At 35.9% G+C, this 20,306-nt stretch overlaps 1 protein-coding gene across 2 annotated transcripts in view; it reads right to left on the bottom strand.

Moving 5' to 3' along the window:
- htr2cl2 (5-hydroxytryptamine (serotonin) receptor 2C, G protein-coupled-like 2) overlaps positions 1-18,971 on the bottom strand; it is a 168,039-nt gene extending 149,068 nt beyond the window's left edge. For both annotated transcript variants that reach the window (XM_088648997.1, XM_088648998.1), the window contains exon 1: positions 18,445-18,971. The gene's annotated coding sequence lies outside the window, so the exon portion shown is untranslated. The remainder of the gene's footprint in view (positions 1-18,444) is intronic.
- Positions 18,972-20,306: the final 1,335 nt, after the last annotated feature.

Below are 20,306 nucleotides of genomic sequence, written 5' to 3'. Positions count from 1 at the left end.
CCTTAAACACGGGGTACTTACCTACAAAAGGCAGTGCTGAAAACCACAATGCGAAACAGCCATTTTGTTAGATTGGACAACACATTACTTGCTTTGTTTTTTAACCTGTTGATTAACATATTTCTACAGCACATGACAAAAATAAATATGCACATCAAGTTTGAAGACAAATGCCACAACCCCCAAAGTTATTCAAATCTTTGATGACCTGTAACTGGAAAAATATACAAAAAGGTGTTTAGAATGTCAACAGAGTATCTGCAAAAACTACTTATATTTCTAAATACACAATGCTAAAATGTATTCATATCCTAAAATATGTTTAATTTAAATTTTGTATATTTAAACTAAAAAAAATTCAGATGTGACAGGAATGAACTCCAACCTCTTGTGACTGATAGATAGTGGAGAGGGTAGACACTTTTAAGTTTTTTGACACAACAGTCTCCTCCACCTTGAAAAAGAAGACCATTGTACACCAGATAGTGAAGAAAGCCCACTAGTTTCTCATGCAGCTCAGTTTGGTGTGTGTCAGGAAGCCATAGTTTATTTTTACAAGGCAACAGCTGAGAGTGTATTAACTTTTTCTGTGATGGGCATACAGTATAGGGCAATTATAGGGCATAAAAACCAATGCTCCTAATTGTTTGCTAGGCAAACTAAATAAAAGCGGATATGAGATAAAAAAGCAGATCAAGAAAACAGGTCACACAACCTAGTGAGCTGGAACCGTTCTCATGAGACATATTTCACTGCTCCTCCATGCAGTAGTTTATGAACCTATTAAAAGGAAAAGGTTCTTCAAGGTTTTCAAGGCCAAAGGAGGGTTCAAAGAATACTTTTCTTACACAAATTATACAGTATGTATTGTATGTAAATTTGAACTGTATAAAACTGAATATGCTAGAAATAGATGTACTGTACTGTAACTGTTTATGACAACAGATCAATTCATAAATGAAATATTGAATGGTATGTTTAGATTTTGTTTTTTGTTAGAAAACACAATTTACACTGAAGTTTCATGATACTAAGGTTATAAATAAATAAGGTACACCTCTGTTGTAGCACTGTGCTAGTACAATTCAATGCATTATTTTGTAATTCATCATCACAATCCATATTAGAAGTCAAATGAGCAACTGAAAACTGCTTCATTGTTATGATGTACAGCAGAGTGAAGAGGAAATTGAAGTGAAAAGGCTGAATGCATGTATACACGGTTAAGCAACTTCCAAAAGTCAAATCTTGAAAGCCTTTTATAAAATTGTTCAAAAATAAAAATGGCCTCAGAAACCAAAACATAACACAAAAGAGATAGCTATCTTGACAGGGACACTGTACTGTAAAAAGGTGGCGTCCTTTGGGTGACACAGGATTACATCCTGACTCTTTATGGTCATTAAAAGAATCCTAGAGCCCTTCGCGAAAAGCGTAGGGGTGTTACCCTGGCATCCTGGACAGATTATTATTATTATTATTATTATTATTATTATTATTATTATTATTATTATTATTATAAGACAAGTGGCTGTGAGAGCTGGGTGTTTCAGTTCATCCTTAACCTTTCTGTATCATACAGGAGTTGCAGCAGCTTATTATACTTACATGTACTGTATATCATTTTATTTTAAAATAATTTTATTGTTTTCACTTCTGGGTTGTGTCTTATTAGATTTGTTGATTAAGACCTAGAAGATGGGAAGCACATATGATTTCAGAATTCACTCTAACAATTTCTCAAAAACAGATCCTTAATTACAAAAAAAATGTAATCCCCTTTGTGGTAGATACCTGGGCTTTCAAATAGAAATAAGACTGTCTTTTCCCAGTTTGAAGTCTGAGAAGTGGAACACTCCTATCAGCAGCTGACAGAAAAATAAAATTGTGGCCAGTAATTCTCCTTGGCATATTCACTCCAGACACATCACATCACTGGTACAGACAGCTCCCAGAGAGGCAAGACTACTTACATTGACAGTCTTTCAAGTTCTTGTGTTTAGAAACAACATCCAACAGTCAGCCTTGAGCTGTGTATAAAACAGAAGGAGCTCCCTAAAGTGAAGAGTGATATGCTTCCATATGTGAACAATAACAGTAGCAGATTCACTTTGCATATTCAGGCACAATACACTAGTTTATGTAAGACTCTCAAAAGCCATGTGATCGAAAACATTGTCAGTAAAGCCAACCTCCCTGCTCAATATCACTGGTCCTAAAAACAGCTCTGATATTAAAGACATGAAATTGATTTTTAAACCTAAAATACATTTCCAAAATATCAGATCATCTCACATAATGAAGCAGAAAACCTATCCATGTTTATTTTAGACATTTCGAAACAGTATGTGCAGGTTCTACAGATCCATGTATGAAACCTCAACTATATAAACTACTGTACATAAACCCACAGTTTGGGTCGTGATAAGGCCTAGGTTTGAGTTATGTTTGTTCCCTCATTTGACAACCATGGTTTATACTCCACCGTGACAAAGAAAATCCTCACCAATCACCAGGCACTGGAGCATTCATTCCTGACTTGATTTCTGCATATTTAATCAACTCTCTATACAGTATTTACTCATCACTAAGCTCTAGAGTTTTCAAAGCAATTTACTTAGTGACACTTGGTTTTATCTCCAACTTTTCACTAGCCCTGTCTCAACACTCACTAGACTTTTAAGACTTCACCATAACATACTCCTTTCCTCATTAACCACCACTTCTACTTTTCCTCCTGCTGATCCTTTTTAGTCAGGGACGCTTCTCTATAACAAACAATTGAGTCCCTGAAACTGCAACAGCCTGATTTGTGGTTACCTTTCCTGGCTCTTATCTCAATTTCTGAGACTGCCTGTCTATCTAGTGTTGTTAAAGCGCTAGGAATACTCAGGATTCAACCTTCACCATTAGACTGCCTTCTCTCAGATATGGGGAGAAGATATGTCACAAACATAGAAAGTAATACTTGCTCTCATCAAGAATCAATGCCTCTAATCGGCCCTGGCCAACAGAAGGCCAACCCTTCTCCATAACAGCACAATTAATTCCCACTAAGCCTGGCAAACAAACTGCCACTTGTCCACAATCTATGATACCTACAATCTACCCTGTATCTTTTCAACTTTCCAACTTTTTTCACTGTGTTCCATAGGCTTATACTGTAAATCAGCCTAATTTGTCATTATTGAGAACTACCCCATTGGAGCTCGCATTCCTTTTCCTTCCACACTGAAGACCTGATATAGATTGAAACATTTTTCTGCCAAACTGGTTTTATGAGCTGCTTAATTTGAACAAAGGAGTGGCTATCCTGTTAGATATTCTGTCAGCTCTTTTCAAAGGTTCACTCCCTCTGAGTGCCAAAGACTCATTCAGTTCAGCTATGCCTAATTTTGCAGCATTTCAAAAATTTCAAGGCAGCCATCTTGGCTCAAGGCCACACTGGGTCTGCGCTTCGAGCCAAGTTGATATACATAATGTATGAATGAGTGTGATATACTGTAGTGAGAGCCTCACATTAAATAACACTCAGATCCTGTATTCATAATGTATATTAAGACCAAACCATACATTAATACATAAAAAGACACAGTACACAGTTGTATAAAGCTATTTTATAATATATCATAGTATACAAAACCATCATATAAGAGATTGATTTGTGGATATATTGGAAACAAAGTAGCACTGCACCGTATAAATCTTTCTGTTATATTTTCTATTACTATTTCAAATACATTTTTCCAAACTTTTTTTTAATCTCACAATAAATATTTGAAATGCTCTTACATGATATATTTATTTTCACTAAGGTTACTTCACTTCTGCTCAGTGTAAATGAAAATATCTGAGGTAGCAGAAACAGTTTTCAATGTTCTCATAAGACTAATGTCTTTTGGCTGGATATGTGTGAGGTCGACTCCACCTGTTACTGCTTCTGGTAGTTATTACTCTTTTCTTTCTGAACTGTGTATGACATCTGTTGCTTTGTATGAGTCTTGATTCCATAGGACTATACAATGAGTTAAGCAGAAAACTTTTATGTCAGTAAAAGTAGCACTCTGGAGTACATTTTTGAAAAAAGGATCCCATGAGACTAATTGTTACTTTTCCTAATGTTTTAGTTGCATTTGTACCAAGTAATCACCCATCAAGTATGAAGTCTTAGTTCCCTTTATTATTATAGTGATGCTCACTGCAGATTCTGCCACTGTTTTCTAAGAACATTCAATTTACAAACACCATTCAAGGGTCAAAGTTTTGAATTGCAGGACGCCCATGGTTTCAATTATTGGCTACATCTGTCTCAAGAAATACAGGTAAATTTGTATCCTCTTTCTTGTAACACCATGATGATGAACTGGATGCCTAAATCCACTGCCCACTTTCTTAATGGATACAAGCATAACTGAAAACAATATAACAATTGATTACTGGAGTGCTTCAGCCCATGATAAATTTCAGTTTTTGTATTGTTATTATAGGAAGTAAACATAGTAAATTTAAAGCAGCTGTCAATTTCATACTGACAAAAAAATAAAGACTTTAACAGCACCATGAAAGAATATCAAATGCAATTTCAAAGCAAATGAAGAAGTCTATTGTGTACTTTGTGACAAAATCTTAAAATGACATGTTTTGAGCCATCCTAAAATTCAGCTTGAATGAGATGTCTAGGGTCATCTGTTATTTCCATCTCACTAAAGTCTCTATCATGTGGAGGAGTGTATGCAGCTTTAACTTGCAACTGGAAAGTTAAGAAATTAGGCAGAACTCACTTTTGTATTTGTACAAATACATTAGAGGAGGTTAAGGTCAATGGGAGAAGCAGAAATGCCATTAGCTACTATGAAATTCAGGTAAGACTCAAGCAACACAGATGCAGAGATTAAGGAGTCTTCTTTCCTCAAGGCCAGTGATCTTGCATTGATCCTTAAAGATGCAGAGGTTATGGTAAGTTCAAGGAGCTCCCAACAAGTGAAAATCACCCTCACTGCTGTGTCATGGAGAATATTGAATGTTTTATTTTTATATAAAATTCTCCTGAACATGCTGAACACTATATACTGTATATTCCAAACTAACCTAGAATAATCCAAAAATAATCTGGGATGTTCCAGAATTTACTGCAATATTCAAAATGCACAGATTTAATGCATGTCATAATTAAAAGACATGATGCTGCAACCCCTAAATCTGGTTTGAAAATCTGAACTACTTTAATTTCTATTCATGAAAAGTTTAAAACATTTACTGTACATCCTAGAGACAATTATTTTTCCTAAAAGAAGACATAAGTGACAATGCAGCACTAAGCGTTAAGACATTATTTACATTAAGCCTTCATAAAGTAAATAAAATCAATGCAATAGATTAATACAAATAACACTGGAATCCTTTGATGGATCATGCAACTCTAAAAATGGCTCATCATTTTGGTGTTTTATTAAAAAATAAACTCACAAATGATTAATAAAGTAGATTAAACTAAGCAGTTGTGTAGAAAGTGTATGACTTTAGCTGCTAAAGATATATAATATTTAATGATACTAGGTCCTACTATAAAATGTACATTCACTGATTTTTTAATAATATAATGTGGAAAAGTTTTAAAATGATGGGAAATATAAGACTACTCTTATCTTATTATCTATTATTCTTATCAAAAGTGTTACAAACAGGATGTAAGACATGTCTTTCCTTAAAGTGGTGCAATAATAAAACATTTCTTTGTTCCCTTTAACATCCACAAAAATGTAATTTGAGCAAGAATTCCAGCAGAAAAAGACAAAAAATGGTAGGGTGATTGCTCAGGGTTCAGGCTGAGATAAGAAATCTGCATTTAGTTATTAGACAGCTGGGATTATTCAAGTGACTCTGCGCAATTTGGGTGGGCCTGAGGTAATCAGGGTATCCTTAGTTTACTGTGGAACAGGGACCTCTGAGTTTTGCCTGTGAATATTGTCACTGCATTACTCTTTCACTGATGCTATCTCTCCATAGGCACCGTGGGACTTGCGGTTTTAAAAATGAATCTGAGAACAGTTTGTGTCTAGGGTATTTACAGTATACCTCCCACAGCTTTGGCCAAAATGATGAACCAATCATAGGTATATAGAAAGAAACACAATTTGTGATTACAGTTCTGAATAAAATATTAAAGGTATTTTACATCAAACAATAGAAAAGAATGGCAAAAAAATAATACTTTCCTGTGAGTTTGAATTTGCCACCATTTTACAGCCTGTGTGCCAAGTCTTTCTCAGCCTATATATCACATTCTTTCCCTATAAATCATCTCTAGCCTATACTCAGCCAGCAAAGATATGGCCTGAAACTTTTTGCGAATTCTCCTGCAGAACTGCAAAATAAATGGTCAGGTCTATAACAGGTGTGACTGAATTCTCAAACTGTTCTGATTTCTTGTTATCCGGTTAAGAAGTCGCATTCTGCAGTAGTCTAGTCACTACCCATTTTTCAGAGACATCCAGCAAATACAATACATAGTAATTTGGGTTTACTTATGTTGCTTCTTATTGTCAGTGTGTTCATCGTTGTGGAAAAAAAGCATTCAGCTATGATCAGAATCTTCTTATGAGAGTTTATACTGTATATATTTCGAGAATGATTATCTTAAATTTGCAGTTGCAGACAACTCTAGTGTAGGTGACTCTTGTGTGCAATATTAAACAAGACCATACAACAGTATATTTATTGAAATGTATAGGGCCTTTTCCACTAATGTCTTATGCATCACATAAAATTTAACTCAAGAATACATTATTTATTTAGTTCACACCTTACATAGTCCCTTACTTATGAATCAGAACAAAGATCAGACAGCAGATATCTATTTTGGATTTTTTTAGCTTGCCTGTAGCACACTTTGAGTTCTGCTGTCATCTTAAGGAATATACATCCCCATTTCAACTCTGGGCTATGTTATTATTTGACTATAAACAGGACTCCTGAGCAACAGCACACAAGGTTAATGTATTGAAATCAACGTCCTTGTTTTTTTTTTGCAAAAAAATTAAAATCCCAACCATTCCAAATTTGGGAAATTATTGCATACCTCAATAACTCAGTTAGATAGCTCACTTAGATAAAAAAACATGAGTGGGCAAGTAATTTTGAGTCTTTACATGGGTATTATAAATTATATCCATGAAAGTATACATTTGAAAACTGATTTAAACAAAAAAGAAAATATAATTTGAAAACACATTTAAATATTCAACTTGCCGTTTGTTATGCCCTTATTTAACATTTTGACTTCTGACCAACAGGAAGACACAGGCATTACTGTAGTCATCCCTAGGCTATTTGTTCTCTTGATTTACAATTTTATTGACAAGTTAATACCTGGACGCATTAAAGCGCACATCAAAGTACTGCTGTGTGGACGTCATACAAAATGAGAGTTTGACACAGGGGATTGCTTTATTGAATTACCAGACTTGTTCTCTGGTGATTCTGCATACAGGAAAATCTCTAACTTATTCTGCTGCAATACAGTGACTAAACACAGAGCAAGTGAGTACATGCCTGACTGCATTACTCAACTTGAAATTGTCAGAATTGATTGACATGTATTAAGTTACAATTCGACCTTTCTTATATAATAGTTTTACCATGGAACAAGAGAGATTTTGTGGGACCCTGATTCAGGGTCAAGGGACACTAATTGAATTCAAAATTAGAATCATTTGGGACAAAAACAACACAAGACAAGACAAAGGAGGAGACTGAAACCAGCACTCTTTGCCAAGTGACTGAAGATGACTCTGTGGGACCCTCTAAGAAAAACAAAAACCCATGTGATTCTAGGACCATTGAACTACCAAAAGATAAACAAGAAAAAGTGAACAGAATGGTCTTTCATAATCTTTCTAATCTATATTATCATTACTGTTATAATAAATAAGTGGGATAATGGAAGATCAGAGTGCTCTTGCCTTATCGAACAGAAGAAATAAATGGAGAGAAAATGATGCACGACTCTTTGCATGATTTTTTTGTGGAATGAAAAAATAAAACTTTCAAGACCAAAATCTGATCATTTTGAAAAGTAAAAAGATCAACAAGGTTGTTATTATTTCCTTCAGGTCACATTTGCCAACACTAAAAAGCTCCTACATATTCATTTCTAAAGAGAAGCACTTTCTATGGTGTATTATTGATTTAGATTACAGCACACAGCTGGCAAACCGTCAGTGAGGTCTGAGTGGATTGGCAAAGACAGAAGCAGCACTGCTACTCTTGACTAACAAATTAACTATTTGGACTTTAATGAGAAAAAGGAATAGAAGCTTCAAGATGAAAGAAAAAAAAGATGGATGTTGAGTTTAACAGAGGCAGACTGTATACATTATGTTTACTGGAGCACTTCAATTCCCAGGGCCTTAGGTCTTTCTATGCTGCAGTGAATTGGATAGAGGTGGTCTGAAACTGCCTGGTGAAAGACTTTCAAGATCCACAGTAGCTTGCTTCAGTTTAGAATTACATTTTTTTGTTTATAAACACACATCCAAGGGGATTCTTTTCTTGCTCAAAATGCAATACTAAAATGCATTTTAGCTGTGTTTTGTGACATCCTCTTCACACTGGTCTTAAATATTTTACTCTATTCCACTATTACATATTATTATATATTTTGATTACAAACATAAACAAAGCAGGATGATACTTGCAAAATTTTTCATGGTTTGTGAGGTTTAGAATAAAGCACAATTTGTACCTCAAGCCCAGAGGAAAAAAAAAAGTTCAATTTTGTGATGAGAGAATGTCTTAAGAGGTATAGTGTAAGAGCTGTCTAAAGTTGTAAGATGTATCCTCTGAGAGCTCTCAAGAGTGTTTTTATGATTAGTGCTCATGGATCTAAAAAAATCTTTACCAAATTATATATTGATGCTAAATGCCTCTTGATGCTATAGTCAAGATATCCTAACACTTTTGCATTTCTGGTCTACAGATTTATTGCCTTGTCTCTCTAGGAATCCCAACACACAGATGTGAGCACTAGTGCTTTTTCTCTTTGGTGATGTGCAACAGTGTTTGGCTATAAAATGCTACAACTAGATCACTTCCTGTGAGCAGTGAGGCCTGACTCAAAGCAGGGAAATCAGACTGCATCCTGGCGCCATCCTCTTTATATACACAATCTACACCAGCAGTGGTACACCGTTTTACGCATGCCATTTTTTATGCAGATTACTTCATATAATGTAAAAAACAATCACCAGGAAAACAATCTCAGTTGAAGTACTACAAACATTAGAATTTTTTAAACACCTCACTACAGTAATAGAGTAAGAGTCGTTTTACTATAAAAAGCTAAAGTAATCAAACAATAAGTAAAGATTAGCTATCACTATTTTCTTAAGCCTTTGTCACACTACAGGGCTCGACACAACTTCTAGTCAGAGATCATGTCAAATTTAACGACTGCCTTTTCTGTCCTAGAGGGTGTCAAATTATACGACTAGGAATTGCAGGGGGTGACTAATTACATGATTCCCTCACCACTTTTCATCATGGGTCCAAATCTCATTTTGCGCCACGAAAGCCTTATTTTGGCAAGCCAATAAGGGGAGGAGCCTGAAAGTAAACTAACAACCAACACATCTGTGCTGGCTCCAACATTTGATGAGCCTCTCCTCCATTTGCACGGTCCAAAACACTAGCTTTCCTTCTTTCCTTGCAGCCACATTGTATGCATTGTACTTCCGGTTCAGAGCTCATTGCCTGTTGACTGTCATAAGAGCCCATCCCTACGAATTGCGACTCGCTACCTGTTTGATTTTATAGTAGAGAGTCGCAGAGAGTCGTAGGGGCTGTTCAGAGCGCTATGACTGAGTTGCTGGGGTGTCACACTACACAACTGATGGTAACGGGCGCGCGCTGCAACTCTCTTCAATTCACTGTGATTTTCTTACGATTATGCAAATGAAGGCTACGACTGAAAATCCTAGGAAAAGTTGTGTAGTGTGACGCCGGCATTATGGGAACTTAAGATTCTAAATTTCAGTGTTTTGAACAAAGGCTCTGTAAAGTTCAGTAATTTAACTTCTCATATAATTTTCTGTATTATCCAGGTGGAGTGGGTTATAGGAGGCATACTGTCATGGTGGTTAGCATTTTTGTCTTGCAGTGCTGGAGCCCCATGTTCAATTCCTGGGGTGCTACTGTATCTGTGTGGATTTTGTATGTTCTCCCCGTGTATTGTGTGGGGTTCCTCTGGGTTCTTAAGTTTCCTCCCACAGTCCTAAGACAAATAAGTACTGTAGGTTAATTGGTTTCTGGGAAAAAATGACCCTCATATGAGTGTGCGTGTTTGTCTGTGTGTGGTGTTTCTCCTTGCATCCGTTACATGCCAGGTTAGGACCTGCTGTCCCCTGCGACCTTGCACATGATAAAGTGGTTAGAAAATGTATGGGTTAAGGGCTATTCAAAACAACTACAAATTTAAGGTAAGCAGGTGGTTTCGAAGAGCAATTAGAGGCTTGGGAAGTATAGGAAAAATAAAAAAAACACCAAGCTCCTATCAGACAACTGTGTTAAATCCCACTGAGGGACAGAAGACTGAAAAGGGCTTCAGTGTGACACAACGACAACAGGCACAAGATATCAGGCAGCAATTAATCTAATCTATGTGAAGATCCATCAAGTTGGCAAGTGTGAGACTGGAATGGCAGTCCAGCTCACGCACTAAAGTCTCATCCCTTAATCCACAATATCAGCACATATCTGTAGGATAGAAAACACTCCAGGCAGTACTGTTATGGGCCTCCACTTTTGTATGTTGCAAAAAAAACCACAAGTGAATCCAATTGATGTTTGACTTCTACCATCTGTCTAGTCATCAGATGAGTTACTCTCTCTGTATATACACTCTACATAACACCATGTCTGTGGATCATTATGTTACTAAGCACTTGAGGTTTAGAATTTTCTTTCTCACACAAGCAGGCAGAATGAAAAAGAAGTGTGAAGTAAGTATTGTAGTGTAACAACATGCACATAAACTCTATTGAGATTCACTTTTCTTTCAAGGTACCAGCAGCTGAAATGTATTGTTGATGTGACTATATAAACTGCAAGCGATTTCTGGGAATGGAGATATTACTAATTAGTAATTTTAATTGAATCGACTCCAAAGTAAAGATTAAAGGAATATGTCATGGTCTAGCCCTGCATTCAAACCACTTTAATCCTTGCACAGTTTCTTTAATCAAATGATCTAATATCATTAATCATTTCCCTAATGATTTTTTACATGCACCCGAATACATCTATTCAGGCCCATTTGGTGAACATCTCACAGGTACAGTATGATGAACCTGCAGTCTCAGATCTTAGGTGCTTTCCTACGTGGAAGATGCTGCCATTTGCATGCTTCAGGAATAGAAAAAACAACAACATCTAACTGTGCATGCTGCCAAAATAAATCCCATTAAAATATCTTTAACGTATTTTACAATGCAGAAACACACAAAATACTTTAGATCAGTCCATATTGGTATCAATGTGCTTTTATCAGGAAAGCAGATAACAGTAGCTCACGGGTTGCATATAATCATAATAATCAGTTATCAGTCTAGTTATCTAAGTCATATAAAAAATAATTGATTGAATAATTGAAAAACATAACAAAATGGTGACAATCAATACAGAATTAACTATTAACATGGGGACATTTTTTCTTTTATTAAAACAATTATTTTTAATGTTCCACTCAAATACAATAACACTGAAATAGAAATAGGCATCATGATCAGGAAAGACATCAGGAATCACTATTTTTCTCCCAAATGATAACCCTAATACTACTCTAATAGTATTAGGGGCGGAGCGGTGGCTAAGGATCTGCGCCTATGTCTGCGCCTATGTCAGTTCAAATCCCACAGCTGGCAGAGGAATCCTACTTTGTTGGGCTCCTGAGCAACGCCCTTAACCCCAACTGCTCCAGGGGCGCTGTACAACGGCTGACCCTGCACTCTGACCCCAAGCTTCTCTCCCCATCTGTGTGTCTCATGGAGAGCAAGCTGGGGTATGTGAAAAGATGAGTTCCTAATGCAAGAAATTGTATATGGCTAATAAAGTGATCTTATCTTATCTAATGGTACTTTCCAGACATATTATTCTAATTTAGTAGAAAAGATAAGATGATACTAATGTTCTTTTTTTTCCTAAAAGAAGCTGTAGTTTCCAGGAAATTCAACACATTAAGCATTGTGAGGTTTGGAAATATTATTATATGTGCTGCAGTTGTTCAGGGTTTAGGTAGGTTTGGACACCGCAGTTATTGTACTATGAATTTTAGAAATCATTATTAATGGATTTCAAAGATGGGATTTTAATGATGGCATTAAACTGAAAACATATAGAAAAGTTCCTTATAAGTTTTGAAACACTGTAATTTTCTATGCTAAAGGTCCCAATAAGTAAATCAGCGTGTTAGTCAAAGTGTTACAATTAGAGAAGCAGAACTTAATTATCTTCTTGACATTTCCTGTTAGAAACCATAGTTACCATTCATCAATCAATTGCAACGGAGCTACTTATGATGGTGTATATGGTGGCAAACTAGATCCTGTTCTGTAAGAATAAGGCACAATACATGAGTGAAAGTACAGTAGATAACTGGTCTCCCCATGACAGAATATCAGTTCACTGTGGCTATATGGGGAAAGAAACTATTTAATAAAAGCTGATTTTACCTAGCCAATATGTCTTTAGGAGTGTGGAACGAAACTGCATTGATCACCGAAGGTTCATGCAAACAGGAAGAACATGCAAACTCCACACACAGTAAGACACCTGAAATCAGATAAAAGGACACAGGTGCTCTAAAGGAGCAGTTATATCTGGTTGCTGACAAGCTACCCTGAAAACTAAGTTTATATTGTGAAACTAGTCTTGAAAAAAGAATTTGACTAAATATGAAAAGTGTACAAATTTCTCTATTTATTTTCTGTTTTACTGAACACAATAAAAAAATGGAAATGAAATTTTTAATACTGGAAAGAATCATTTTATGAATAACGTTGCTGTATGAAGAAAATGCACTGGAAAAACTAATGAGACAGACGTTCAACCCTGGTTTTTCCCTACATTACACAAGCAGGTTCAAAACATATAGATATATGCAAACACTTTCAACTTAAATATTTACAAAATGTATATGAGAGTTGCCAATTTGCAATAAGACGACTGACAAAAATATATTGAGTGATTTGTGATACACCTGTGACACTTCGTCACTAATATTCAATACTAGGTGTTGTCCTGATAAGACCTTGAATTTCTGTCTAAGAAATATCAAAAGCACACTGAAATAATGAAAACAATGTTTTTAGAACAAACTGGGTTATATTCTTTTGATATCCATAATTTAGGTCACAATATTTAACGTATACTATATTATTATACAATATATATGTTTCTAATAAAACTTGTAATTTGGTTAATATACTGTACAGTATAATGCATTAAAAAACAACAATTACACCGTTTAAAATGATAAACCAATTACAACCTACAATAAGTTGACAAATAATTTGCTTTAATTATAAACTAGTTATTATGTAGAATTTATGGGCACAGCATAGTTAATGTGCAAAATGAGAACCACTTGTATCCTGCTGTAAATCTAGGTATAATATACTGTATATACTGTACTATAGGTTTGCATAAACTCCATGATATTACACATGATTTATGTTGCACATATAACACTTAATTTGCATGCATTTAATTAAATGTAGAGAACGTTCTCTTTCCACATATGACCAGATAAGCATTCATAACTTTACATAAAAGAAATAGTATGAAACAATCCAGTTAAAAAACAAGAAGCATAATTGGAAACAATAAGAACAAAATGCTAAAACATTAAGATACCCTAATAAAAGAAAACTAAAGTTAATTAGCTGACATGTTATTCCTGACACATCACAAATACATAACACATGCTGTTTTTTAATAATTATTGAGGAGCACACCACAATAATTCACCACAACATGTATCCTAAAATGTACAGCAGGGATTTCAGTTGAAACCAAATTGCTTTAAATATATACAGATCAAGGCCAACATTTTCCACTGCTACCCTGAGATGAATAAATACACAACCTAATTATGGCATTTCACATTATAAACAGGTTGAGCAGAAGCTGTCTTGGGACATCTTGAGATCTGCACAATCAACTCTTTATTCAATACATTCACTGTCTCCTTATACTTACAACATTGGTTCTCAAAAGTGCTGGGCTATTCTTCCTCCATATTGATTAGTCAAGGTCTGTTATCCCCCAGGAGCTGATATCACTGTTAGATTTCTCTGTGTTTTCTTTAACTATGTCTTTGTAAAAACGTTTGTCCCACTTTTGGTGTGATTGCTCTGTCTAAGATTGAAGTTTGACATGCAGATGACATGACAAACCAAACATTATATTCTTACATTATATAAGCTTCAAACGCTTGTGGAACCTGCTTCATATAGAACACTGATATTGGTGTTCCTCTCACTTGCTATATAAAATCTTCCACAAACAGAGTTGGTGACACAACTTGAGCCTTTTCATTTGTCTTCTGTGGTAGTTCGATACAATGGGTGGGAAGGGTTACAAATTGAGTATCAATTTAAATTATACATTTGTAATGAACTAACAAAGAAGAGCGTAAAATATGACTTGTTTTCAGTTTGATCCATTTCAAATTTTCATGAGCTGTAGGCTCATGTCTGGCTCAAAACTGAGGATTGACTGTAATGCTATTTTGAGTACATTTGCATAAATCAGCATATTTAGAATAGTTGTATTGTTAAAACAGCATGGAATAAATTGTTCTTCTCAATTAATAATCCAATCTGTAAGCATGCTTACAATAAACCATTGGTAACTTAAACTGTTCAAAAGAATGAGAGTTTAATTTGCTCTCATTGAATCACATTACTAAGGATGTACTGTACAGCACCATTTATACTGTAACGCAACGGGGGCTCAGGCGGGCGCCCTTGCCGCATCTGGTCGGCCCCATCCCGACTGGAGGCTCGAACCCGGGACTTCCGCGTCTCTCTGCAGCGACCTAGCCCCGTGAGCCAAAGAGAGATCTCTCCACAGCCCAGTAGCTGTGGTCCTGCTATCACAGGGAAGGGCGGTGACGTCACCCGCTCTGGTACGCCGGCTCTTACACAGCGCCTGTCGGCCGTAAGCGTTACACTCTCCCCCGCTTAAATCGCCGTCCCCAGCGAAGGGCTATCCCACCCCGCTTCTGACACCAATGTAACGCAACGGGGGCTCAGGCGGGCGCCCTTGCCGCATCTGGTCGGCCCCATCCCGACTGGAGGCTCGAACCCGGGACTTCCGCGTCTCTCTGCAGCGACCTAGCCCCGTGAGCCAAAGAGAGATCTCTCCACAGCCCAGTAGCTGTGGTCCTGCTATCACAGGGAAGGGCGGTGACGTCACCCGCTCTGGTACGCCGGCTCTTACACAGCGCCTGTCGGCCGTAAGCGTTACAATACCATAGGTCCAAAGATAAGACCCCACATGTGAGGGGTGATTCATCTCTTTTCTCAAGTACCCTGAGAGTAATTTTAGACCTTTACTGCATCTATGGATGGAGTAACATAAGTAAAGAGAAAGATGACATCAGATGGGAGAAGGTTTATAAATCCATCTGTTCTTCTACTGTGAACAGTAGGTTGTGATCGTATTGGGCATTCAGTCCCAGACAGTAAAAGTAGTTAGTCGAATTTGGGTCTTTTGATAGAATAAATAATGTGAGATGATAAAGTGATTTTAAATTAAAGATCAACTGGTTGAATTGATACTTATCTTTTCTGGTGGAAATTCACCAACATCTACTGTGAAATAAAACAATAAAACTGTCTTTTCTTGAACCGAAACCCTGTTGTGAGATTTTGCTTGTTTGTTTGATTTTTCAACCATAATATTTCTAATTTAAATACACCTACACTTCAGTTGAGCGTATAATTGGAATAACATTTACCGTGCTGTTTCATTAAAATTCTTATGCTTTCACTAAAATATATAGAAAATTCTCCAGGCTGACGGTAACCTTGAACAGAAGGAGCTTTTTTTAGGAGGAGTACATCTGAAAACTGGAATTTCCCCTTACCAACACTGTCTTACCTCTCTTCAGCTACATTCAAAATGACTAACCTCAGTTGTTCATTTGTGCAGCAGTAATTATGAAACAAAAATAGTATAAACTAAGCTGAAAATGTTATGTGTATTATTGAAAAATGGTCCACTGAAAGGTTGTTCAGTATATTACAGTATATGGCTGATTCAGGTGTGCACATTTCAGAACAAATCATTAACTCTAAGGTATCTACAGAGGTTTGCAATTCTGACTTGTACAGAAAGATTAGTTGTGGTCTTTTCAAAACCTGCTTTTAAAAGTCCATGTCAAAGCATTCACTTCATTTTAACACATCACCTCCTGTTACGGGGAATCCTTGTTTTAATTTAATCCCCAAAGTAGTAACAGACACACCATTGTATGAAATACCCAGTGGAACGACCACACAATATTGCAGACTTATGCTGCAGATAGAAAACTGTCCACAAGGGGCTGAGGTGGATACCAAGCCAGGCTTATGAAATAAAGGATCAAATACAGATAACAGCTATTCTTCAGCTCTGAAGGTGAAATTCCTGTCTATTGTAAATTCATAAAATAATGATTTTTTAAGACAAACATTACACTTCTGAGGTAGTTCATTATGAGATGTAAGTTCCCAAAGAGGGACACATATTGTATGAAAAACGTTTTAGATGTATTTCTGTTAATAAAGGTATCAGAAAACAACAACCTTATAACAAGGTACAGTAGCTCACATTTATTGTTGTGTCCCATCTGAGTAGGATGTAAAGACACATTTCCTGCAACATCCATCAAGAAATTATAATCTTTCCTAGTTCTAATGCAGATTGATGTTTGAGCTACAGAATAGTCTGCATGTGTAAATCCCTTATTTTATCATCCCAATCGTGTAAAGTCATAAATACAGTGTTGATTTCAATAACAAAATTCAAGTTAAACAAATGCACCAAGAAAAAATGTAATGGACTGTGCTCTTCATATACCAAATTATGTAATGAGAAAATAATTAATAAATATAAAGAAAGATTTGACAACTTAAAAATTTAAAATATTTCAAGATTTACTAAGATGAAATTTAAAAAGTAAACAGAAATACAGTTAAACTGGATTTGTTACTTAGGCTGTTAAACATACTGTATGGTCTATATCACTCTCCTAGCACTGATGGTTAACACTGAAAATTGCTACTCAGATGGAAACAATTTTACCTCAGATTGTAAGTCAATTACAAAGTACAATTCGCGCCACGTAAGATACAGTATTCGAAAATACCTTAATTGATACAAGCAGTCAAATCGTTGCTCTGATTTGTCATATTTACACATTTGCGAACAGACACATTTCTAAATAAAATACAGAAAAGTATTCATAATTTTTTTAAGCATTTGATCTTGCGTTTAAAAAAAATGAAATCATAATGAAATAATTTTAATTATAATTTTAGGTCGTCTTAGATATGGATATTGAATACCTCCATTTCTTTTTGGTCTTCTTTAATGTGGTGTATTCATTTAATCCCATTTGATTAAAAAAATAAATAAAATGCTATCTTTGACCTCAATCCTCCCACACTAACACTGAGGAGGAGAAAACAAAATGTAAGATTTCCTTTCTCTTTCCAGATCTGCAGTTAACCACACAAAGCGATTGAACATAATGACATATTTGTTTGCAACATCTGCATGATTATGCATTATTAAAAGTAGGTATATCATCTTTAATATAACCATTTGATGAGTCAGTGTGTTGATGTTTAAAAGCTACAATGCTTCATTTGGTCATTAAGGTCGCCTCTACTTTAAATGTTCAATTACAACTGACTTTGAACTTGGCAAAAGCTACCTGCGTTTCTTGTTCTGATTGTAAACAACTTAAAAGTTGTACACAGAATTATATTTCCCTTTATCGTTTCATTTATTGTAGATACGCTTTTCTCAATTATCTTTTCCACGTACAGTAGGTACACTGCTTACGCGGGTATATATGGGTCGAATGGCTGATTTATTATTTTTATAACCTGTGTATTGGACAAATGTACACGCTGAAAGATAAAATAACCATTCATCGCAATGCCCACTGTTAACAAAAGCTCGAACATGCAAATTGATGTGTGATGAGCAAAAACAAAGGTTGATTAATGTACAGCAGGTTCAAAAATAAACTTTGCTGAACAATTTTGAATAGTAAAGCAACTAGATTAGACCGGTTCCATATAGCATTTTCGTAATAGATGTTTAAGCATACAATACTGAATTAAAATCTTACTTCATGGTGATAATATGAATTGAAAACAATCTGCGACGTACCTGCAAAAGGTGTTTAATTTCGCGCAGCTCCCGGACAGTTAAAACTTCCCTCTTTTTGTAAATCGCTGAAAATGTCAGGTCCTTTGCGGTCTGCTATTATACTTTAATTCCGACACTGAGGCAGACTACTTCATTCATCCACGCTTCAAGGAACGAAGACGCATTAAGCTTGTTGAAGTAGGAGCTAGGGACCGATGAGAGAGAACATCCTCGCCATCGGCATGCCAATCAGTCAGTAGGTTTAGGGATAAAGATGGACCGAGAAGGTCTGCGGGAAACAAGATGTTAAAACATTGCAGCTCGACTTCCCTGCAGACGAGACTTAAGTTATTGTGGAGCTACAGCACACCCATATTAACGCGGCATTATTATTATTTTTTAATATCAAGGAAACTACGCACAAGTCTCAGATTCACAGGCGGCCCGGAGCACAATGTCCTTAGTATTAGTTTTTGTAGTTGCTGTAGTATTAGTCACAGCAGCTGTTGAAATAGCAATGCTGGAATGACTGCATGCTTGGTTTGCTGCGAGACATGTTTTGGCAGTAAATCTAAACGTAGGCTGAACTCATTCAGAATTCAAGGGATTGGCTACTTTAAATTGTCCCTCATAGGTATTATGAATCCGTGATACTACAAGTACTGAGTACTACAGACTTACATTAGCATGGTGCCACTAGTATTTTTAATAAAATATATTGTTTTTGTTGTCATCTATAAATTAACTGATATTGTAAACTCCGTAAGAGATGCTTTGTATGCCCTTTCCTTTTGAATCTTTTTGTTAATGAAATAGAAGACATTTGTTACGATTAATTTAAAGAATTATACCACCGCGCAAAATAAAGTCTAAATCCATTAGTAAAATGTGTTCTGAGTTTTACCTTCTAAAGCCATGATTTTCACCCCCTTGCCCGTGAACCAGTACCGATCTCACCTTAGAGGCAGAGCCAGAGAGACACATACTGTAATACATTAATTCAATTTTTTTCTTAAATTATTGTGTTTTATATATCAAACGATCCTCAAATAAGAATGACTTTAAGGAGCAGGTCCCTGGTAATGAAAGAAACACGGTGTGAAAAGGAACGTAGCCTTTTTTTTATCTTTCTAGCAAAATGTTCTACATTTCAGAATGTAATCACTGAAATGTGGTCATTCGCTTTTCTACTTCGACTAAATTAGCCTATGTGGAAACCGAAAGCTTTACTTTGTAATACAGTCATTCACAATAATTCATAAAATATAAATGATTTCTCAAATTGTTTGACATTTGACTCCTCTTCAACTTATTTCTTTTCTGAACCAAAAGAAAAAACAAGTCACTTCCGTGGAGCTTATGAAATACTGAAAGCTGCATGCAAACTAAAAACGTGAGCCTAATTTCACAATTACATCTCCATGCGCTGAGGAAAAATTGTGGTTTTTCTAAAAAAAGTTGAGAAATTATATTTTTGGTGCATGAATGGATGCTCGGGAGGCACAAGCAGATCCATGAGCATATGGCTGTGGTGTCAGGGAAGCTAGCCCTCCCTCATTCCACAGTGACGTGGTGGGGAAAGGAGTTAAAACAGGGCAGTTGTGAAGAACTGTACAGCCTTTGCAACTCACCGGTGAAGAAACAAACAAAGCTTAACAAAGTAGGAAAATGTCTAACTGCTTATCTAAGCTGCCAAATGTACACAATTCTAATAATAATAATAATAATAATAATAATAATAATAATAATAATAATAATAATAATAATAATAATAATTACTTACACTTTTATAGCGCTTTTTCTGGACACTCTACTCAAAGCGCTTTACAGGTAATGGGGACTCCCCTCCACCACCACCAATGTGCAGCATCCACCTGGATGAT

Source organism: Lepisosteus platostomus, chromosome 10 (genome assembly GCF_059453375.1).
Source record: "Lepisosteus platostomus isolate fLepPlt1 chromosome 10, fLepPlt1.hap1, whole genome shotgun sequence".
NCBI lineage: Eukaryota > Metazoa > Chordata > Actinopteri > Semionotiformes > Lepisosteidae > Lepisosteus > Lepisosteus platostomus.
The sequence above is the reverse complement of the archived record's forward strand: the minus strand, read 5'-3'. Positions and strand labels throughout refer to the sequence as shown.